This window comes from Protopterus annectens, chromosome 11.part0, assembly GCF_019279795.1.
Source record: "Protopterus annectens isolate FY-2018-M chromosome 11.part0, PAN1.0, whole genome shotgun sequence".
NCBI lineage: Eukaryota > Metazoa > Chordata > Ceratodontiformes > Protopteridae > Protopterus > Protopterus annectens.
The window spans coordinates 707,662,900-707,687,915 of record NC_056745.1 but is presented as its reverse complement, the minus strand read 5'-3'; the positions used below and the strand labels follow the sequence as shown (position 1 = coordinate 707,687,915).

Here is a 25,016-nt window from a genome sequence, read left to right as displayed (position 1 = left end):
TTAGTCAAGGCCTGAAGTAAAATAGACATATACCAAGAGGGAGTATGGGTCCTTAAGGGGGGGGGGGGTTCTGAAAAGGAACATCTCCCTTCATGAAAGCATTGGTAAGTCTGAGAGATGCTTACGTCACATGATTTTCTCCATGTGAAAATTGGAAATCGACACAAACTGGACCTTAATGGTAAATAACTACCTCAAGCCTGCAAAATGGATGCTAGGAAATCAAAATTACATGGGGACCAGCTGAAAAAGTATCCAGATTCCTCTGGGAGGTCCAAATTGAAAATTTCTTCCACTGCTTTTGTAACTTTTTCCAGATATCATCTACCAGGAGAATTAAGAATGTGGATTACTGGGGAAGACAGCCTGGACTTTGTAGCCATCACTGGAAATTGAGAAACCAAGTGGTTAACTTCAGGGCCTGAATGTCTGGATAAGGCATACCAGAAGGGTGAGACAGAAGTCCTGGACCAGGGATCCAGCACCCGAGCGATTTAATCAAATGAGGTGAGAGAACGGTAAACTAATCTTGATGAGACAAGAACGGGTCAGTGAGGATGACCATAATCTTCCTCTCTGATGCTTTCTGCAAAAAATTTGGAATCAGAGAAACAGGGGAAAGGCACAGAAAGGAACAGGGGCCAAAAGTGCATCTCAGAATCCCTTGGTGACTTCCCCTCCAGAGGGATCAGGGCAAAGAACTTGCTGCATTTTGTGTTGTGAGGAGACTCAAAAAGATTGTGGCATGGCCGGCCCCATCAACAAAAAATCTGTTCCTTCACTATCAAATTGAGGGATCGCTCATGAGGTAAGAGGATAAACCTGCTCTACCTGCCCATCATAATGCTGGATCTCCCTGGTTTATGCAATGCTATCAGAAAGATATCTGAAGATATTGCCACTGCCACACTCATTGCTTCTCAACATAATGGACAGGAATAGGTTCCCACTTATTTGCTGATGTGTCAGATGAATTACATGTTATCCATATAAATAGAAATCATCCCTAGGCGGAGGACATCCTGAAAGGCCTGCAATGCTAGAAGAACAGCCCTCATCTCTAGAACATTAATGTGGAGACTGGCCTCTGAAGGAAAGTATGTGCCTTGGGCCCCATTATAACCCCACCACCCCAGCTGGGAAGCTTCTGGGGTCACAGGGGCCTGGGGTATATAAATGGATGGCCTACAGATACCTTGGGAGACCGAATCTACCACATTATGTATGTCCTGCAGATGTTTGTCAGATGAACTGAAAAACACAGCCATTGGTACCTGATGGAAAACTAATCCATAAGTATCCACTGCAGAACTCTCAAAGCATTTGGCCTGATCAACAAGGGTGGTGGAAGCTGCCATCAATTTCAAAAGCCAATTTGGTTAGTGGCTTCAGACACAACAGAGCTTTTAGTGCCTGGGTCTGAAGGGTGGACAATCTTTAGTCTTTACTAAATTTGCAGATAACTGGTGTCAGAGCTATGAACTAAAATTAAATGTCAAGAAATGTATAAAAAATCCTTCAGGAAGACATCCACCCCTGTTAACTATCATGTTGACAGCACACCCCTAAGAATTTACCCTGTAGTCAGGTCTTTGAGGACACACAGACACATACAGTAATCTAGCCTTTGACCATTACGTGTCTACAGTAGTGAGGAAGTCATTCTATTTTTTGAAACTTATAAACAAAGGTATGGCATCTAGGTCAAAAGGAGATAATTGCTTCCCTGTATTCTGCATTCATTAGAGCTGTTGTTGAGTACAATGCCCCCTTTGGCGTGTACCTATCCAAGACCATCCAAAAATTGGAACGTCCACAGAGGTTCCTCACTAAAGGAATATAGGACATAAGTAACATGTCCTTTGCAGACCACATCAAGGCCCTATCCCCAGATTCTGTCTCTTACAGGTTGTTGAGAGGAGATCTATGCCTGGCATACAAGGGATTGTCAGATCCCACCCTGATGGACCTCCTACACAAACAGAAAACAAACAGCACCAGAATTACCTGCTCTAAAGACTTAAACCTTGCCTGTGATATAAATAGGACCTGCTGGAGACAGGTATGTATCCCAGAGACTACTCCTTCTCTGGAACAGGCTCCCCATCCATGTGAAGCAGAGTTCTTCCCTAACCCAATTCAACCTCAACATGGACAGTTGGATAGAGAACAAGAAATCCATCCTTGGTTTGGCACCTATACTCCTAAGTGATACAGGCAGCCTATAAATTCTTCTTCTTCCAGGCCTCTGATTGTAAATGTTTCATATCCCAAGCCCCTGCTTACACTTATCAAGGGTGTCCGAGATTTAGTTGGCTAGGCTTAAAAAGGTCCTTGTGGTTGTTAGCCTTGTACACACCTATAAACCTGGCAGCTTTATTGTCCTGGTTATTGTATCTACATGGGCAACTATGAATTCCAATGTCTGAGATGAAGAAACTGAGACTTGTCCAGATTTATTGTGATCCTCAAATGGGAGCAAAGATGGAGCAGATAATCCCTGACCCGAATGAGAACAGACCTGGTAGGAGCAGTAATGAGCCAGTCCTCTAGATACGAGAATACCCAAACTCTTGTTGTCTGAGGGTGGTGAGCTGCGACCACTGCCATGCACTTTGTGAACACCTGTGGGAATGTGGTGAGACCACAGTACGGGGATCTGAACTGAAAATGACTGGCTTCCAGATGGAAGTGGAGAAACCTTCTGGACCGCCTGCCCATCATAGTGTGGTAGCACACATCCTGAAGGTCTAATGAGCATATCCAATCATCCTTCCTCAACAGGGAAAGGATAGACTGTACTGTGACCATCTGGAACTTCTTGTTTTTGACATGTCAGTTGAGATGACAGAGATACAAAACTGGCACAATGTCCCCATTCTTCTTTGGCACCAAAAAGAACCTTAAGTAAATTCCAGATCTGTGTTGGTGAGACCACCTGGATAACTTGCTTGTCTAATAGCTTTTGTATCTTTACAGTGGCTGCCTTCCTTTGACAAGGTGGTACATTGGGTATTTTATTTGTTGAGAGAGGGAGATGAAGAAAGGGAATGGAATAGCCTCCGGTTATGATTCTCCGCACTCATATAGCTTCAGTGATGGATGTCCAGGCCTTCTGGTACATAGACAAGCACTCCCAACTGCCTCCTGAGTGTGGCAGTTGGTCAACTGTTCTGGAGACCTGATAATGCCTCTCAAAGAAAGGACCCTAGAAGCCCTGGTTTTGTGGGTGTTCTCTGCCATTAGAATCTCCCCCTGACTTGGCGGGGGGGGGGGGCTATTTCCAGCAGTGTCTGAAGAAAACCCACTGGACTTCTGGAAACATAGTTTCTTAACCCCTTTCTGGTTTCTAGTGAAGGACGTCTGGGGGTAGAGAACTGTTTGCCTATAGGGGAAAGGGTTTTCCTATCTGGCTCACTCCAAGACAGCATGTTCTTGAACTTTGGTCCAAAAAGGGTCCAAAGGAGCATTGAAAAAGAAAAGAACATTTTAAAAGGCATCTCAAAGTCATACAAGTGAATTCAAGCATATCTCCAAGCAGTAATGTCTCTGCCAGTGGCTCTTAAATGACCTCGGTCACATCAGGCATCAGGTGCATGAAGGTGTTTAGTAGGGATTTCAGGGTGGCCATCTGTGAGTCCACATTTTTCTTGCCCTCCACAGACATGGACCTTGAGAGAGAGATGGAGAGCTCCTAAGTCAAATCTCTCTGAAATCTTGTCATGTGTGTCAGATAATTCAGAGACCTCAAAGCAAGGTAGCTGAAGCATAAACACACCTCCAAAACCAGTCCAACATCCTGCACTCTCTGTTAGGGGGATGGACAGACAAGCTTTTTTTAGACAGCTCTTTCTTGGTTGCTGCTGCAACTGCCACATCTACTGCTATACCCTTGATCCAATGCTGATGATCCTTTGGTGCCATAAGAAACTTATTGGGTTTCAAGGAATAGGTTTGGCTACATCCGCCTCCTTCCATGCCTACTGAGATATTAAATTCACCATCTCACTGGACAGGGAGACCACACAAAAAGTAACTGAGCCAGATCTGAAGGCCTAGAGAAACACTGATTCCTCTTGGGAGGCTGCTACTTAGGATCAACTGCCTTTTTACCTCAAGAGCTCGAGTATTTCTGGGGACTTCCAAGATGGCTGCACATTGAGTAACATTTTCTAGCTCTCCCAGTGCAAAAACAGAAACTCAGCAGAGGTCAGTAGACTTGTGTTTATGGCTAAATTTCAGTAACTGGCTAGTAAGTCCACTGCCTGGATGCCAAAAATGGAGAAAAACAGATGATGTGGAAGAAAATAAGCTAGAAAAAGTGAGGAAGAAACACTGACTGAGGAGAACTCTGCAGCTGTTCCGTGAAAAGCAATGCAACCTTCATACATGACTTCCAATAACCTACAGGAAGATATAAGACAAAGTACAGTAGTGTACACTTACCATAAATGTAGATGTTCGAGTGTATTCATTGTTGCAGTCATCACATTTGGGTTATCTGCTTGCAGTAGCCCTCAGTCGGCCTGATTATCAAAGTCTTGGGTCCTGTGTCGGTTGCTGTCATAGGCAGTCATGGATATAAAGCATGCAGCCGGCACCATTACATCAGTTTTTCTTGCCCCAGATGTCAGGTGCCCCCATAATGGGAAGCAATTAAATACAAGGTTACACCTCCAACAAAAAAGCAAATACACCAAAAAGCTTTAAGTATAGTAAACAAGAATAGAGGTATAGTCAATATAAGTCAGGGGGCTGGAGGGAGGGTAATCAGGACTGCAACAGTAAATATACTTGAACATCTACATTTATGGTAAGTGTACACAACTGTACTATGTTCTTCGTGTTTCACTGTTGCAGTCATCACATTTGGGTACATTCCCAAAGCTAAGGATGGGAGGAGGTTATTAGATAGCATTAGGACCAGCTATAAGGCCCTGCAAGACTACAGTGGGAAAGCCAGCTCTGGATTTACAAAAAAATGGCAAGTGGTAATGCTTGGAGAAGATGTGTACAGAACTCCAGGTAGCAGCTTCTAGGATGTCCCTGGTAGGGACACCTCTGAGAAAGGCTGTAGAGGTAGATGCAGCCCTGGCTGAATGTGGTCTGATCCCCTGTGGGGTAGGTTTTCCATGGTGCTTATAGCAGAAATAAATGCAATGGCCTATCTACTTAGAAATGGCTTGCTTTGAGATGGCCTTCCCCTCTGCCCCTGCAGCAAATGCAACCAGCAGCTGTTCAGATTTCCTGAGAGGTTTAGTCCTGTCCAAGTAAAATCTAAGTTGTCTGTGCACATCCAAAGAGTGCAGTATTCCTTCCCCTTTGTTCTGTGGATTAGAAAAGAAGGTTGGCAAATGAATGGACTGATTAAGGGCCACACTGGATACCAACTTGGGCATGAAGGAGGGATTGGTCCTGAGGAACACCCTGTCCACATGAAAGATGATGAAAGGCTCCACTGCCATGAGGGCCTGTAATTCAGCAGTGGATGAGAGAAAAGGGATGGTTCTGTATTGTAATGAGCTGAAATGGCTGAGGCATGAATTTTGATGGAGGAAAAGGAAAGGCCCTTGTGAAGTATCTCAGTTAAGTATTGAAGAAAATTGGGCGCTGCTGTGCCCATCCTCTGAGTTTGGCTCTAAGAACAGAATCTTTTCCATTTTTTCAGCATAGGATTTTCTAGTACTAGGCCTCCTTGACTCCAGAATGACTTCCATCACTTGCTTACTGAGGGATGGTAATGGAGAGATCAGGTAATTAGCCAGGCTGCCAGGTTCAGGGTTTGAAGCTGTGGGTGCAGAATCTGCCCCTCCTGCTGGGACAACAAGGCAGTGGTCCGAGGCTGGTGCCATGATGCCAGCAGTGACACACTGTGCAAGAGGGGGTACCAGTGTTGGCGTGGCCAGTCTGGTGCAATCAGTATTGTCCTTGGTTTATCCTGGTTATCTTTAGTAGTACCTTGGAGAGGAGAGGCAGGGGGGCAATGCATAAAATGATAGGTTTTTCCAGGTGAAGGACAGGGCATCCACTTTCCAAGCTTGTTTGTGGGGAGTCCTTGTGCATAATTTGTCCAATTGGTAGTTCTGGGGTGAAACAAACAGGTCTATCTCTGGGCTCCCCCATTTGTTTCTCAACACGTTGAATATCATTGGTTCCAGTTTCCACTCGTGTGGGTCCATAAGATTTCTGCTTAGATCGTCTGCCAGTGTATTTAGCTTTCCTGGCAGGAATTGAGCCTGTAGGTGCACTTGGTAGCTCAATGCTATGTTCCACAGAGCCATGGCTAGTCTGCAGAGAGGGTATGACTGGGTTCCCCCCTGCTTGTTTATGTACCACATAACAGTGGTGTTGTCTGCCTTTACCAATAATTGTCCTGGAAGAATGTGGTCCTTGAAGGCTGTCACCTTGTACAGCTAACATTTCTTTTTGATTGACATGCAGGTGCATTTGACTTGGGTTCCATTTGCCCTGAATGCACTGCCCTGCCAAGTGAGGCCCCCATGCAAAGTCTGATGCGTCTGTTGTTAGGGTTAGGGTTTGGGCGGCAGGGAGTAGAGTGAATGGCAGTCCCTTGTTTTGCTGGCAGGTTTCTGCCCACCAAAGGAACTCTATCTGTAGACAAGGTATGATAGGAATCATTGATTCTTGATCCTGAGAATTTGACACCATAGGCTTTTTAGATACCATTGTAGTTTCCTCATATGCAGTCTTGCATATGGAATTAGTAGAATGCAAGAGGCCATGAACCCCAGGGCCGGCAGTATTTTCCTTGCAGATAGCTGGGTCTTTGTGGCCAGTAGTATGAAGTAGGTTGTCAAATGAACTTGTTTCTCTGGCATGAGGTAGGCCATCTGAGAGGTTGTATTCAAGCTTGCTCCCAGGAATTCAATTTGTTGGCAGGGTACAAGATGTGATTTCTTTTCGTTTATGATGTACCCCAGAGAAGTTGGCAATTTCTTTACAAATGACAGATGATTTAATATTTTGTCCTGGTTTTCTGCCTGAATTAGACAATCGTCCAGATATGGGTATATTTGAATATTTCTTTGCCTGCAAAATGCAACAACTGGAGCTAGACACTTTGTGAATACCCTGGGCACATTAGATAAGCCAAAGGGCAGTGCAGAGAACTGATAGTGCATGTAGCCTGCTCTGAAGCGTAGGTATCTTCTGCAAGATTCCCTTATTGGGATGTGCAGGTAGGCTTTTTTTAAATCCAGTGTTGCCAACCAGGCATCATTGCCTAGCATGGGAAGCAGCTGATGAAGAGTTAGCATCTTGAATTTTGGGATTACCAAAAATGTGTTTAGGATACACAGGTCCAGGATAGGACGCCAGGATTTGTCTTTTTTGGGTACCAGGATAAGTCTCGAGTAAAAACCTTGCCCTCACTCTTCTTCTGGGACAGGTTAAATAGCCCTGAGAGAGAATTTGCTTTTGAGCCTCTGCCCACTGATTTGGGGGTAGGCCTGGCCAACTGTTATGGGTTGGTAAGGAGTAGAAGTGGAATCTGTATCCTTGGGAAACTATATTTAAAATCCATTTATTCTGGGTAATGAGTTTCCAATTTTTTGCATTCAGGGCAATCTTTCCCCCTAAAGGAACAGTCAGTTGAGCAGGGCTTGGAAGGTTTAAAGTTAAGTCATTGAGAAAGTTTACCATAGGGGGGAGTCTTACTACTCCCTGCTTTGGAAGTGAGAGCTCCCCCATTGCTTAGGCCTGTGAGTACCTTGGGACTGAAGCCTGGGTGTTCTGCTGGTTCTGGGTTTGGACTGAGCAGGCCTGGAAGAGACAGGAAAGGACCAATTCTTAGAGGGCCAATGCCTACAAATCTGGGAGGCTGTACTTGCAGGAAATCTTTAACAGTTTGCATATATTTAGCTTTTTCCTCTATCTTTTTAAGTACTACTTCTGCTTTGTTGCCAAACAGGCGGTCTTGGTTTATGGGAGCATCCAGTAATTTAGCTTTAACATGATCTGGCGGATCTGGAAATATTGCTCCTCAAGCCAAGCATGCCTTCTAAGTACAGACCCAGTGACAGCAGCCCTGCAAGATGCCTCTAATGAATCAAAACCACATTGCAAAGTACGTTTTCCAACTTGTTCAGCAGAATGCATTAAATCCTGTGATTCTTTATTTTCAGCACAGTCAGGAATCAACATCATTTTCTATTTAAGCAATCCAATAATATGCTGCTGATACATTATCATATGAAAGTGGCAGTTTAAGGCCCTAATGGCCAAAGTTGCAGAAGTGTACACCTTCTTACCCCAGCTATCCAGCGCCCTGGAATCTCTATCAGAGGGGGTAGGAGTTTTGGAAGTAGTAGCCTTAATGCCCCTTGGGTCCCTATTGAATGGTCTCAGGATCCGCAGTAGGGTTTTTAAAGAGGAACTTGTGAGAGTCAGGTACCCTGTAATACCTATCAGGTTTTCTGGGAGCAGGAGGTAAAGTGTCAGGGGCCGGGCTAGATTCCGAGAAGGCATTATCTACAATGTCTAGTACAGGAGGGATAGCTAAAGGCCTGTGTTGAGGCAGGAGTAAGAATTCCCTAAGCCTCTTTTTGGAGTCAGAGTAATCCTGGCTTTCCCAGCTGAAATGCTCCCTAAGAGTATGCAAGGTTTCACCAAAAGAGAATCCTCTGGAAGGGAAGCAGAGGGAATGGAGTCCTCTGCATCAGAATCCTCATAGGTAGATAAGGGCAAATCCTGGTCATCAGAGAAAACAGAAATTTCAGAATCCTGATCAGAATAAGAAGGAAAATCAGTCCTAGGTCTCTTAGAGGGGGAAGGGTGGCTTCCCCTGATTAGAGTAATAAGGTCTTCAACCATTCTTTTCATTTGTTTTTTAGGTATAGGGACCTGACCATGCTGTCTAGATGTCAGTTTTCTAGGCATGGATAGAGTTTCAGGCCTTGAAGAAGAAGATGGCGTCAGTTTAATATGCAAGTCAGTAGGCCTGAATACACCCTCAGAAGCCAGTGCCTGCACAGCGGCTCCAGACCCATCCAAGGTAGAGACATCCACAGGTTCCACTGTTGAAGAAGCATCTCGTGGCATACCAGACTCCGAATGGGTCTCAGTAGAGGCCTACAAATCTGAAGTAGCGGGTATCAGGGGTTGCGAAAGTGCCTCATTGAGTACAGACGAACTGGCGACTAGCTTAGGAGAAGCGTCGTCGGCAGCTTTGGACCTATGCAATCTCTGTCTTCATCTTTGCATTTTTTTGGAATGTCGGTAGTTGGGTGGCTTTTCTTAGCCATTTCTGGATAATTTAACCAAGTATCAAAATATTTGGAAGCGTAAATGAACCGACGATGAATAGTACGAGGTTTGAATAAGGCACAAAACTGACAGCGAGGTATGTTGTGGTCTGGGCCTAAGCAAGGAATGCAGTACGAATGAAAATCTTTATGAGGTATTTGCTTTCCACAAGAAATGCAATTATTAACTTTTACTGACATCGGTTTAGAGCAAGAAAAAGGATCCCCAATGGGGTACTTAGCTTAGTTGAAGACTTCGGATCTGAAACTCGAAAATGAAAATTTCAGGAGTTGGCCAACCAGCACTTGCAAACTGCTTCTGCTTCGGGCACCGCACGGCAAGAAAGACTGATGTAATGGCATCGGCTGCATGCTTTATACCCCTGACTGCCTGATGTCATGGAAGACGAGACAGCAACCGACGCAGGACCCAAGACTTTGACAATCAGGCCAACTGAGGGCTACTACAAGCAGATAACCCAAATGTGATGTCTACAACAGTGAAACACGAAGAACATCTGCATAAAACCCTGGTTAAAATAAACAGAACACTGAGGGAGTACATCAACACAAAAAACAAAAGGCTGGAAAAATGGAAGAAGCTGCTTAGGAAGAGATGTTTGAAAAAATAACATAATTAGAGGACAGAGCACATAGGGAAAACCTGAGAATTTCAGCTATACTGAGGAAACTGGAAGCAACTGGACTGGTATTTCACAGTAGGAGTTGTTAGCTTAAAGGGCACATTGTGTATATGCTCCAAACCTAGCTATAAGAAAGCAAAAAATATGCAATCCTACCAGCAGAAGGAGCTGATTCTGGCAAAACTGTGGCAGAAGGACAAAGTACCAAAATTGGGAGACAGCAGAGTGTTTGTGGAGAATGATTACTCATTGTACAGCAGACAGAAGAGGAGCAACTTTATTCCACTATTCAGGGAATGTTGAGATGCAGGTGTGAGATTCAAACTGCTGTACACAGCTGTCTTCAAGGCACCTGGAGGGACAAAATAATTTTTCATGAAGTACATGCTAAGGAGGAAATGCAAAAGTTTGTCCAGCAAAAAGTAAGCTGTTAAAACAGCTTGGAGATTTTTCTTCTCATTCTTCTGGTAATAAAGACCACAGACTGTACCTGTGAAACTTTTTTTCAAAATTTTCAGTGGAAAATGCTGGAGAGAAGGAAGGGAGCATGAGAGTTGACTAGAAAAAATGAGAGTACGTTGGAAATGAAGCAGAGACAGGATTTTAGAGATGAACAGTAATTAAACCAGTAACATAATATGAGAATTTGCTGGACTTGTGGGGGACTCTAAATCATATCTCGTACTTCATGTCATTAATGTTTGGAAAAGTGCTTTAGGGAGGAAAAGAGGAGGAAGAAAGTTAACCAAGTAAACATAGGCAAAACTGCTCTACAAATTGTAGCATGCTACAGGCCACCCTCTCAAACTCAGGAACCCCACACAGCCTTCCTGAAGACACTGGAGGGTATAAATGTATCTCCAAACACCATCATATTGGGTGACTTCAACTACCCGAATATAGACTGGGAACATTACTCAAGCCCTAACTTTCTAGCCCAACGGTTCCTGGAGTTCATAAATTCAAATGCCATGGAACAGCTAGTCACTGTTCCCACGAGAGGAGAAAATATACTAGATCTCATTGTCACAAACATGGGGACAAAATGCTCCACACCGGAAGTATATCCCTCATTGGTGAGATCTGATCATAAACTAATCTCACTGGAAATCCACATCCGCCCCACCCCAAACAAAAAGACCATAGTGAAGAACTTCTCTAAAGCAAACTTCACACTACTCAAGACTGGTGTGGTATCCTTCAAGGCCCCTGAGCCAGTGGAAACCACAACCCAAGCTGCGATAGCCCTTACAAATGCCTTCTATGAACACCTCCAGGACTGCATGGATCAGGCAATCCCAAATAAAACCAAGACTCTTTCCACAAAGGGCAAATGTCCAGTCTGGTGGACCCCAGCCATTAACAAACTTTACAATAAGAGGAGAAAGCTATTACATGATAGAACAAAATCCATAAAAGGGAAGTCACCCCTGATCATTATTAGTAAAAAAATACGAGCACTCATAAAATCAACTAAGGCCAATTTTGAGAGAAAAATTGCCATGGATTCAAAGGACAATCATAAGGCCTTTTTCAGCTATGTTAGGAACCTGGGTGGAAACTCCCAGATATGCTCAGAATTAGTCCAAAATGATACAAAAATCACTGAACCCACAGACATTGCCAACATACTGGCAGACAGGTTCAGTGCAAACTTCACCCCCCTCCCCCCCCCTAAAGGAGAGATAACTATCCCAGCCGAGTGTAGCCTCCCGGACATCTCAAATGCGCAGGTGAAAGCTGCTCTCTCTAAAGCTAAAAACACAGCATCAATGGGACTGGATGGTGTCCCCGGCTGTGTGCTACACGAGCTAAATGAGGAATTAAACCCGCACATAAGGCAGCTGTTTAATCTCAGCCTTACCACAGGATACATGCCCAAGGAGTGGCGTACGGCAACTGTTGTCCCACTCCACAGAGGCGGCGCCTCTACGGACCGTGGTAATTACCGCCCCATAAGCTTAACAAGTCTAGTCTGCAAAGCTATGGAGAGGATCATAATGGAGCTCATAAACAAAGATATAGGGGACTTGCAGACATTGGACCCGACCCAGTTTGGCTTTGTCAGGGGAAGATCATGCCTTTTGAACTTGGTCGACTTCTTCGAAACAGTCACCAAGGCCATTGATGAGGGAAAGGCAGTCCATACAGCCTACCTTGACCTTGCAAAGGCTTTCGACACAATACCCCACTCGGGTATTGTAGAAAAACTTACCAGCTTAAATGTAAACCCATATGTCACAAGATGGGTTGCAAACTGGCTTAAGGACAGAACCCACAGGGTTAGAGTTGCTGGCGCTGTGTCAGACTCCAAGCCGGTCACAAGTGGTGTCCCACAGGGCTCGGTCCTTGGCCCCCTATTGTTTGGCATCTACTTCTCAGAAGTACAGGCCAACATAGGAGGACTTTGGCTGACAACGTTTGCAGACGACTGCAAACTATGCGCCATAGTGGAAAGTGCATCAGACACGGATATCCTTCAGAAGGGACTCACGGAAACAGATAGCTGGTGCCAGAGCCATGGCCTGAAGTTAAACGCCAAAAAATGTATAGTCATACCCTTCGGGAAAAACAAGGTAACCCCAAGCTACCATATAGGTGGCAATCCACTAAGCACAGAAGAGGTTATCAGGGACCTGGGGACCCAGGTTGACAGTGGCCTTTCTTTTGACACTCACATTGCTAAAGTGGTTAGAAAGACCTGCTACATTGCCCACCTGATCATGAAGGGATTCACATCTAGATCTAGTGAGGTTATTGTTCCCCTGTACTCTTCACTTATCAGACCAATGATCGAGTACAATGCCCCATTCGGGATGTATCTCACCCGACATCTGCAGCAATTGGAGAGACCCCAAAAGTTCCTCACCAAAAGGATAAAGGGACTCCAAAATCTGTCATATGCTGCCAGATTGAAGAAACTCCAGCTCTATTCAGTCGCATACCGTCTGCTCAGAGGTGACATGTGCCTGACATACAAGGCCATGTCCAACCCGGAATTAATGGACATGCTCCACCTCAAAAAATCCAAATCCACCAAAACCACTAGAGCAAGTGACTTAAACCTTAGCACGGATATAAATAGGACGTGCTGGAGGGATAGATTTATCACTCAGAGACTCCCTATGCTGTGGAATAAAATCCCGGTCCATGTGAGGCAGAGCACCTCGCTGACTCTGTTCAAGAGAAATCTAGACCTGTGGATGGGAGATCGTAGGTTTACCCCGGGAATCATCTCTGTGTCACTGCTGGACAGAGGCACAACAAACTAATGGGCACAGTATTTTTTCATATAAGGGGTGGCGTAAGCCACAAAAATTTGGGCTAGGCTTATAAATGCCTTAGGGCAGATAGCCTAGTATAAACCTATGAACCTATGAACCTATAAGATAAAGAATTTTTTTCCTAAATACTACTGATTTTGTGGCAGCTGGTTTTCTTTACATGCTATAAAGTTTTTTTCAGTTATATTTAAGTGTAATGGGGACTGTAAACAAGTACTGCTGTTCTTTTTTTTCCTCCCTTCTTCTCTCTTTCTTTTTCAGTTTTAAGAAATGTAGGTGCTGCAATGTACAAAAAAGCCTGGTTAAAAAGCATGATAAAGAAAAATTAATGTGTTTTTTTCTCATTCTTGCATGGGGAATAACTGGATTAAAGACCTTAGATTGATTTAGAAACAAGTTTTAAGAGAAAGCAAGTAAATGATAAAGAACATTTGTATATTATGAAGCTTTTTTCTAGCAAATACATGTATGCTCAGTAACAATCTTGCAGCTGGTCTTCATATTTCCACGGAAACAATCTGACTGGCTACAGTATGGTGAAGAGTGACTGGCTGATGAAAAAAAAGGAAAAGAGAGATTGACTATGAAATAATGTTCTCTGAAAGCATTCAGGGTTTTTTTCCAAGCTAGTTAATGTTATCTAGAAGCATTCAGGAGTTTTCTCAGCTGGGAGAGCTATAAAGATAAGGCAAAACAAATCAACACTTAGTAGAAGCACAGGCAGCAGCATGAATCTTAGCATGGATTACTTTTCTTTTAGGTGAACTCAAGTCTGAGAGTGTGACTGTTAGTTTGGGACTTTTGCTCCAATTAGGTTGGTAAAACTTCAGTATTTGAAGGTGTACATAGTATTGTGTTTTAATATTAAGTTAATATGTTTTAAGGGGGTTTGTTTGTTTTTTTGAGGGCTTTCAACAGATGTGACACAGGCTCAAATGGATATAACAAGAAACAACTGTATAAAAGTTCAACCTGCTAAACAGTGTATGCATGTAACACAAATGCTGGAACTAGACATTTAACAAAAAATGTGTTTTACATAAAAGGTGTGAATAATAACGTTTTAATACAATGATGCTTTCTGTAATGTATTTAAATGTAAATCACCTCCCAGATAAATACAAAAAAAGAGTAGTGAACTACATTAAAAATGTAGAGTACAAAAAGCTATGTTACATGAGACACACTTAGAAAGAAATGAACATTTAATATGATAAAGAAATGTTTTCATGATGGTTAGTCAGTGGAATACCTGGGACAAAAGAAAAAATGAGTACTTATATTAATTGCAAGAGGAGTTCCAATAGTGGTCGAAGAAGATAAAAAAGATAATAATGGCAGATTTGTAATGCTAAGGGGCTACTAGCAAGGGAGGAGGATTACACAGGCATGTATTTACATTCTACCTAAAACTGCTATAATGGAGTTTAAGAAAATTTTGGGAGAAATAATCAGTTTTCAGCAAGGAATATTACTTATAGGTGGGGACTGGAATTTGATTTGCAGCAGTGAACATGTGTCTGGGGGGGGGCAGAAGGGATAATACAACAAAGGAGGGTAAGGTTTTGAAGAAATTTATGAAAATATTTGGCATGGAAGATGTGAATACAGTCACAGGAGTTCAGAGTGAATTTAAATATTATTCCCCAAGATATAAAAACTGGGCTAGGCTACACAGAATTTGCATTTAATTGAAGGTCTTGATACTCACCCACTAATTATTTCAGATCATGTGCCAATAATAGCTAAAATAAAAGCACAGGGTAATGAAATAAAAATGAGACATTGGCGCTTTCCCACCTATCTGTTGAAAATACTGTAATCTAAGGAGTGGGTTCGTGGAGATTATTCAGGAGCTGTTAGTGAAGATAGAGATTTCTTCTGAAAATATAGCTAAGGAGTGGGATAAAATTAAGGTGGAGTTTAAAAACAGGGTGGAAATAAAAGGGAGGTATGGTTAAGAAGTAACAAGAATTATTTAGAGGGACTGACAAATGTTAACCTATTGCAGAATCGGGGGCTACATAGAAAATAAGGGATTACCTCAATAACATGCACAGGTTTAGAAAGGTTGCTGTTAAGCAACTGTTTTTTGATAACACTAGAGCACAAAACCTTTTAGCACAACGACTCAGGCAACAGAAAGTAGACAGGGCTGTCGCCAAACTTAGGGAGTCTAAAAGAAGTAAGGAAACAAGGGATCTTGTAGAAGTATTAGAAATATTTTGGAAATTCTATGAGAATCTCTAAAAATCAGTGAAATATAAAAATCAAGAAAAGATACAAATGGAAATGTTTATGGAAGAATTAAATATGCCAAGGTTAGAGGCAGATGAGGCTCAATTACTAATGGTTTGCATAGGAGTAAATGAGATAAAAAATTGTGATGTATAACCAATCTAAAGCCCCCAGGAATACATGGGATTCCTGTGGAAGTTTGGAAGCTAGGAGGAAAAAACTGATAAAGCTTTGAAAGGTTTCGTTTAGCAGTATTTTAAGAGGAGGAAAAGTACCAACATCCTGGAAGAAAGCAGTGGTAGCTGTAATACCTAAAGAGGGTAAAGGTCCATCAGATCCAGCTTCAAACATGCTCATTTCAATACTAAACCATATTTATAAAGTGCTCATGTCTATAACAGCTAAAATAATTGCAGAAGTACTGCCAAAACTGATAGATATGGATCAATGTGGTTTTGTGGAGGGAGGCAAACATTTGACATTAACAGAACATTGATGATCCAACGTGAAGCAGAATGTAAGAAAATACCATTGTTGTTGGTGGGTCTTGATGTAGAGAAAGCAGAAAACAGGGTAAACTGGGACTTTATCAGCAGGGCAATGGAAGCCTCTGCATTTCCTGAAAAAATTATAAGATTGATTATAAGGCTATATGAGGGATTGGAGGTGAAAATTAAAGTGGGTGGGGTCCTCACTCATAATTTCTGTATAAGCAGAGGAACCAGGCAGGGGTGTCCCCTTTCCCCTTTATTATTTGCATTACATTTAGAACCACTGGCAAAGAAAATAAGGGATTCACAAATTAAAGGATATAATTGGTATGGTAGTCAAGAAAAGTTGGCTTTATTTGCAGATGATATTATTTTATACCTGACAAAACCAGAAGAGACACTACAGTGTTGTGGAACATTTTGAGACAGTTTCAGATCTTTTCAGGATACAAAATTAATGAAGCTAAAAGAAAGGCAATACTGGTAAATTATGTACTCACAAATGAACTGGTTTAGGAATGTCCATATTTATGGGGACATGAAAAAATGAAGTATTTAGGAGTATGGATTAAAAGTGATTTTAGTGTGGCAGCTACGGATATGTGGGAAGAGACAAAACAAAATATACTGCAAAAACTGAGAAAATGGAAACTTTGCTATATGTATATGGATAACAAAATGCAAGCAGTTAAAATATTTTTAGTTTTTCAGATGAACGACCGGGTTGCAAAATCCGGTGAGGCTGTGGAACAATTTTGGGACAAATATTCTGCTGACCGAAATCGCAGGATGGAAAATCCTTTTTCTTCTATTGGGTCAAAAGGTACTGTGCACGTGCCTGTGGAGGTGCAGGAGTTATATGATAAATTTGAAAAAGTCTTTGTTCAAGGAGACTAGTATTTATTTCAATATGCTGTGCCTTAAAAGTTACTCTGAGTTGGACATTGCCCCACGAGGGCTGAGAGCTTTTAGAAGTCCAACCACCTCCTTCGATTTGAGTAAACAGGATGTAGTATTTAAGAACAGATGGGTAGCAGCTGCACACAAATGTTCAGTGGAATGGGTGCAGATAATCACTGAATGTGATCTATTGAAACATAAGAAAATTAAAGATGTATTATCTATAAATACAGAACTTAGTAAGCACTTGAGTTCAAACCGACAGGATGAATACAAGATGAATTTTTATCTAATATAAATAATAGCCTGAAAGAATTTTAACTTGGGCTGAGCAAAAGAAGTATAAAATCAACAGAGACCTTAAAGATTATAAGCTACAAATGGCTTTTCTATGGAAACGCAATTACAAGACTACATCTCATATAGGAAAGGGAGGGGCTAAGGACGGCCCTTCAGTGTCTTTTGTAACATCTGATGATACGGAAGTGATGACAACAGTTGAAAGTGAAGACAATGATGGGTATCCACCTTTGCCAGCAGCACAGTGACCTAGTGAACATGTTCAACAATTTTGGAATGAAGCCCCAGGGGAATTTCAATAAACTGGTAAGAAATGGGGCAGAATCTATTGGGGACACAAATAAGAAATGGGGCAGAAACAACTGGGGACACAAATAAGAGACAGGGCAGAAACAATTGGGGACACAAATAAGAAACAGGGCAGAAATGACTGGGGACACAAACAGGACTATAAGCATAACAGACAATTTCAGAATGTGTATAAAACAAAAAGAACATGATGGTATTAACATTGTGAATAATTTGATTCTGAATATTTCTGGGTTAACTGTTTCTAATGTTGCTTATTCTGTGCTTCATCTTGGTTTAAAATTTATACCAACATCCCTGCCACGGCCTCATGTTTTGAAATGTAAACTGTTTAGGTTAGGTAGAAAACTTCATTTAATGGATTATTTTACAGTGAATGATGTAAATGCAGTTAATGATTTAGATGCAAGTTCGGAAGATTCACTTTATTCATGTATTTCAGAAGAAAATGCATTGAATGATTGTACGAATGCTTATATGTTGCTCAACACTGATGGCGTTCCCATTTTTAGTGAATTTATACCTCCATATTTAAATCAAAGCATTCAACATTTTATGTCAGTATTGAATTTTAAGGTACAAAATTTGTTTCAAGAGTTTTTACGACATAAAAAAAATGTGCAATATAATCTAAGTAAAGATCAATGGATTGCGTTTAAACAATTGTGACAGGACCATAGATTGGTCATTAAAATGTCTAATAAATGCAATCAAATTGTGATAATGAATCATGAACAGTATGCAAAGATGTGTTACATCCATTTAAATAATACCACAGTCTATGAGAAGTGTGAAATGAAAAAATATGAAGAGGCAATGAAGTGTTATTTAGAGTTGGTAGATAAAAGTGTATGCTTAGGTTATTTTAGTAAAAAAGATGCAGAAAAAAAGTTTAATAATAATACATGTATAGTGTTGTTTTATTGTCTGCCAAACATCCATAAAAGTGTTGAAAATCTATGTGGTAAGCCGATAGTGGCTGCCAAAAAATATTTTTTGAGGAATTTGGGAATTTTTTTGCATGAATACCTTAAACCATGGGTAAATTAAAATACCATCATATGTAAAAGACAGCCAGGAATTTAAGTAAAATTAGTGATGCTATTTGTGAACAAGTTATATATTGGCTGAGTATTGATGTGACCAGTCTATATACTAATATTAAGCATGATGTGGGAATCCAGTCTGTGTTGCATTTCCTAGGTGATACACCTGTATCTCATTATGTGGTGGAATTACTATTTTTTTGTCTGACAAATAATTTGTTTAGGTTTCTCGGGATATTTTCCACCAGTTGCAAGGAACAGCCATGGGGGCTTCATTTACTCCCATGCATGCGAATCTGGTTATGGCCAAATTTGAACTCAACGAGATATACAGACATAAGTTTTTTACATCACGATTAAATATTTCTGCTACACTGACAATTTGATTTTCCTATGCAAAGGAGGGGGTGTAGATGTCGAATCCTTTATTCATGACATTCAAGATAATTTTGTTTTGAAATTTGATGGAATTTAGGTAGTGACATCCCGTATATAGATATTAGATTAATAATATAGAGACAAACATACATAGAAAATCTGAAAATGTGAATTCTTTTTTGTATGGTAGTAGCTGTCATCCAGCACATTTAATTTCTAGGATACCATGCAATGAGTTTTCACGTCTAAAAAAATTATGTAGTAAGGGAAACATTTGTATAAGGAAATGTGTAAATCAGCTGGAATGTTTATCAATAGAGGATAAGATGTTAATAAAGTAATTGAAGCTGGATGTAAAATATTAGACAGTCATAGTAACACCCCCAGTTTGATTACATCTAGTAATGGAAAATATAATGAATACAATGCTGATAAAGAACATGTATGTAAGGAAAGAGAAGTTTATTTGGTGACAAGTTACAATATTTTGACTGAAAAAATTATTAGCGAGGTTAAAAATCACTGTCCAATGTTGTTAAGAGACAATGATTTAAGGGAAATAATACCCAATAATGTCTGAATACCCTATAAGAAAGGTAGGGGTTTGGCAGACATGATAATTCATAAAGATTTTGTTCCACTAGATACTGTTACGTATAATGAATTGGTTATAAATAGAGGTACCTATAGCTGTAACAAATGCTGTAGCTGTAAGTTTGTAGTTAGGAAACTTGATAAAATTAATGGTGTGCACTTTTATCCAAATGGGTTGTATAATTGTAACACTGAAAGTGTTATATATTTGTTGAAATGTGACTGTGGATTATATTATGTAGGTGAGACTATTAGATCTTTTAAAAAACGTATACAAGAGCATAAGGGATATTAATGTAAGAATGGACAGCCCCTTGGGGGCTCATTTTAAATTCCGTCAAGGACCTAGTCCAAGTTGTTTAAAAGCAACTGTTTTAGAACAGGTGAAGCTATAGCTAGGTAAATATCAAGATGTAAAAAATAAGTTGTTGTATAAAGAAACACTTTTTATTTTAAAATACAATACACTGGAGCCAGCAGGCTTGAACAAAGAATGCAATTGGAGGTTTGTAATTAGATAATTGAGAGCTAATTGAAGGAAGCATGACATAAAGTGGTGGGTGTTTTGTGTGTTACTCTTGGAAGGCTGTTTGATAAACCGAAGCGCGAAGTCTTGTAAATAAATTATTCTTTTAGTTGGTATGCATGACCATTTGGTTGTTTTTCATTTAATTTTGAATAGTTTTATATAAAATATTTTAGTCCCTTTAGCATTATACACAGGTCAGGCATATTTTTATCAACCAGAGCAGAGGTTATGGATAGCAATTAATAAAAACTGAAGGACTTTATCTGGGAGGGGAAGACAGCAAGAGTCAAGTGGGATAAGCTGATTCTTCCAGTAGAACAGGGTGGGGACTGGGTTTACCCAATATGAAAGGGTATTTCAGAGCTATACAGCTAAGACTCCTATACATAGCACAAACAGAAAACTATATTTCAAAGTGGAAAGGGATGATGATGAAATGGGGGGGGGCTCAAGAAGCAAGGAGAGACTGGGATTTTGGATGCAGGCCTTTAAGGAGAATAACAATAGTCATACAGGATATTATATCCATAAAGTAGCAGAAAGTATTCTAAGAACTAAGCCAACATGGGATTGCAGAAAGGAGATTTTGCTGATAGGGATAACTGCAATTAGGGATATAGACAATAGGCAAGAGGGGGCTGGAATTTACTGGAGAAAACTGGTAAAGGAACCAAGGTACTGGGCGCAAATAATTAGAGAGGGAAAGATGACAGAATGGGAAAAATACCAAGAATGTATTTGGACTGTAGGTTTGATACTGCCTTCTCTATCAGGGATTGATTTCAGAGTATAGGCAATGAGAAAGAAATAGGGGGTCCTAAATGACAGACCAGCACTGCTAAGAGTTTTTAGTATAATCTAGAACAGAAGCTGCCATTAAAAAGGGAATAATTAGTAGGGCATATAAAATATGCATGATAACTATAAGAATCAATCAGAGGAGATTAGAAAGGATTGGGGAGAGAGAGTGGATAAACAATTCACAAAGACACAATGAGAGGATATATGTATGTCTCCCAAATATGCATCAAAATCTAGAAGATTTAGGATTTTTGCCTGGAAGTGTATGCACAGATATTTCTAAATCTCAAGTAGACTCCAAAGAATTTTTCCTCAGGAAGACAGCAAATGTTGGAGATGTGATGGGGAAGAAAGATGTAATTAGGAACATATTCTCAGGGAGTGCAGTGAATTGGCAGACTAAGTATTCCCTGCAGGATGCACTGTTAGAGATGCTGGGTGGACAGATTGGTCTGACGAGGGTGATGATTTTTCTGAGCTATGACACAGAATCAGAACTGCCTACGCATGGTAAGGCCCTGCTGTGTCTAATAATGGTGGCCACCAAAAAAGCAATTACTAGAAAATGTTAATCAAAATCTAAACCAACTATACTGGAAGTAGTGAATGTAGTAGCAGAGATAAAACAACTAGAACTGAGATCTTTATAAAAGGATAGGAGCAAAGTACATAGGAAAAATGGGAACTGTGGGAACAATACATACAAGGGAGGAATGAGGTTTAAAGGTGGCAGGACTTAAATGAGCTATGTAATGTTTGAAAAAGATTGGGTAGCTTATAAGTGATGTATAATGCTTGCAACAGAGAGTGTCAGTATAGTTTGTGATGTAAAATGCTTGTAACTAGGATTGTGTTGGTGTAATTTGTTTTCATTTATATAAATGCATGATTGCCTATGTAGTAAGTGATAGTTTAATAAAGATATTTCTTGTTTATGTAATGTTGCTTAGGGTATATGATATATAGCAATACATGTGAAGTAAAATGTTATGTTATAGTGTGATTACTTTTACATGAATGTAAATCTATGTCACAAGTAATAATTCAATAAAGGTGTCTGGAACTCTAGTATTTTCCTAAACAAGGCATCATCAAGACGTAATCTGGGGGACCCTTCTCAGTCATTGAAATCTATGACTTTAGTGACAGACTGCTGTGGGGAGTCAATGTGCATACTCTTGTACGTATGTTTCTGAGGGCCAATGTGGTAAGATCCTCTGGAGAGGACTCAGAAGATTGAAAGGGTTCCTGAATATGGACTTTTTTAGGCTTGGGGGAACTGGATGTCCTGGAAGCATAGGAGGAAAAGGATCAGGACCCAAGGCAACCTGGGGAATGGGCAGAGCTGAGAAACTAAGGGAAGTCCACTCAAGAAATGAAAAGTGCTATTGCTTTGATGGCAGAAGGTGAAGAAGAACCCAACACTGCTCCAGCAGGAGCTAAAGCTTCACTGAAATCCTCAAAGCTGATGTGATAGCCATGAAAAGCATAGTTTTCCAAAATAAGTGTTTTAATTCTGCAGAAAAGGCTGGTTCAAATGAAGGTCTAGATGCCACTTCTAGAGCAAAGTTTAAGTCCCATGGAGAAGCTGGATCCTTTGTTGGAGGACACAAATGAAAGGTACTGTCGCTCGTTCATCTCTAACACATATAACAAGAAGTCTTGGAGTTTCGTTTAGATGCTTTAATACAGAGAAACACATCAGGATGGATAACAGCATCATTAAATACGAACAAACTAGTTAACAGACCGACCTTACATACATGCTTGCATCTCAACTGCTTACTACAAAATGGCAGCCTAGCTTGCACATGCACAGTATTTATACACTTGTGCAAGCCCTTGGATAGCTTCTTAAAGGTATATACACACACACTGGTCTATATACTCCTTCTTATAAAGGTTGCCCTTTGAAAAAAATATCAAAGTTAGACATGCACTGCTATTACACATTAGAAACAGAGTGTTCATGTCCAAATTGCTTCATATCTGCTACAGAGTTTAGACATGCGACCATATCTTGTAACATAACAATCTCGACCAAATTTAGCAAAAGGGACAGTCTGCGGTGCCCAACACGTATCAGGAACTTCTGGATTCATCACAAGAACAGGAATGTCCTCTGGAACTTCTCTGGAACTGGAACACTAGATAACTCACTCTGAGATAATCTTTCTCCTAGGCTATGTGCTATGGTACAGGATCAGACACCAGCCTCAAATACTTGCAATTCAGTCTAAAAAAACTGCTCCTTCTGATTCCACAATATAAGATCTCGGCACTGGACCAATATTCTTTATGACACCAATCCGATCATAACCTCTGGACATTTGCATCCTTACCACTTCTTCTCATAATGGATGGAGTGTTTTGCTGGTCTCATCACAGTAGGACTTCTGGGATATGTGGTTCTGGTTTGTCTCGACAGAAGTTTTGAGAAGATGAACCAAGATGTTTATCATAAAGAACACTTCTGAGATTCAAGAGATTTAGGAAAACATCACTATTACCTCATTTTGACTTCTCTAGTAAATGTTTTGCACTTTGAACTGCAAGTTCTGCCAAACCATTGGACTGCGGGTACTCTGGCCTACTTGTGACATGAGTAAAGTTGTATTTTTCAGCAAATCCTTTGAACTGTTGGCTTGTACACTGCGTGCCATTGTCCGAAATAGCATTGTGTGGGCTACCATGTACTGCAAAATGACATTTCATCTTAGTAATGACAGTAATGGATGCTAGATTGAGAAGTAGGTCAATCTCAAACCAATTGGAATAAGAGTCTACTAACACCAAATAATGTTGACTACTCCACTCAAAAATGTCTGTGGCTACTGTCAACCAAGGTAGTTCCAGAACCTCGTTTAGCTGAAGTGGTTCTTTCTGTTGATGTAGTTTTGTACTATTACACACTGAACAAGATAAAAATGCTCTCTCAATGTCGGGTCTATATTAAATTCTCGAAAGCCAACAATGTCGAATCTGAAACTGTCGACACGAGAATTGCAAAAGTGCAGAACATTGAGTGGGTAAATGAAAATCTTCATAAGGGGAGTTTTCCATTTATTTCAATGTAGTGCATTCTTGGAGTTGGTATATTTAAGTAGCAGGGGGTGTGGGGGTTTGGAGGGGGGCTTGCCCCACTGCCTACACTCTAGTTTTTTTTTCTTTTTGTTTTTACTTTTTTTACGAACATTCAAACATATAACAGTTCTATTACTAAAGGTCGACCTTTAGTGGTTCAAACTATTAAATGTTCGATGTTCTAATATAGACCCCTCAATGTCTTGTGACACAGAAAGGCAAAATACTAGTTCTCTCACCCTTCTTTTGTTAGAATCTGCTCCTGGGTGGTCACAATGCAAGACAGTAATGTACTCAGGTTGCAAGGACTTTGGAACAATCACTTTTGACCTTTCATAATGACACCTTTAACAGCCAAAATCTCACCTGTGTGTGGAAAATAAGGTTGCACTTCTTGAAGTAAACTAGACTGCTTTGACAGACAGCCTTGACTGAAAAATTGGATAAGCCTTTGCAATATTGGATCTGTGGCTGTGTGATCTCTCAACTCAAGATGTGTGAAAGGAAAATTTCTCACTTCCATGACTTCAAAATCAAGGTTCTCATTCTCGTACTGTTCTGTGATATCTCTGGGTGACCTGGACAATGCATCACCAATATAAAGAAGCTTGCCTTTCTTGCAGACAAGTTTGAAATTATACTTTTGCAATCGGGCTGGGGCTGAATGCACAGATGGTGACTAAAGTTTGGTGGTCCGTTTCCATCTGGAGAGGTCTACCATAAACATAATCATGGAACTTTGAATATGCAAACACAATTGCTAAAAGCTCTCTCTCAATCTGGGCATACTGCATCTCAGTTTGGGTAAGAGTTCTCGATGTATAGGCAAACAGGTTGATGATCTTGTAGAATGACTGCACCTAGACCAAATTTCAAAGCATCACAGGAAAGTGTTATTGGCTTGTAAACATTATAGTGTCTAAGTGTTGGTGGACTAGCAATTCTCTGTTTCAGGACTTCAAATGCTCTTTGATGTTTCTCTAACCAAGACCAGGATACATCTTTACATGTCAACTCTGAGTGGTGCTGAAATTTGGCTCAAGTCTGGAATGAACTTGCCTAGGTAGTTGACCGTGCCAAGAAAACGTTGCAGGGCTTGAACACTGTCTGGTACTAGCATCTCAAGAATGGCTGTTTGTTTTGAAGTGTCTGGTC

At 40.7% G+C, this 25,016-nt stretch overlaps 1 protein-coding gene across 1 annotated transcript in view; it reads right to left on the bottom strand.

Annotated features, from left to right (window-relative positions):
* The window catches only part of LOC122814987 (protein mono-ADP-ribosyltransferase PARP12-like), a 1,242,293-nt gene that overhangs the window by 67,710 nt on the left and 1,149,567 nt on the right, over positions 1-25,016 (bottom strand). The window lies entirely within an intron of this gene.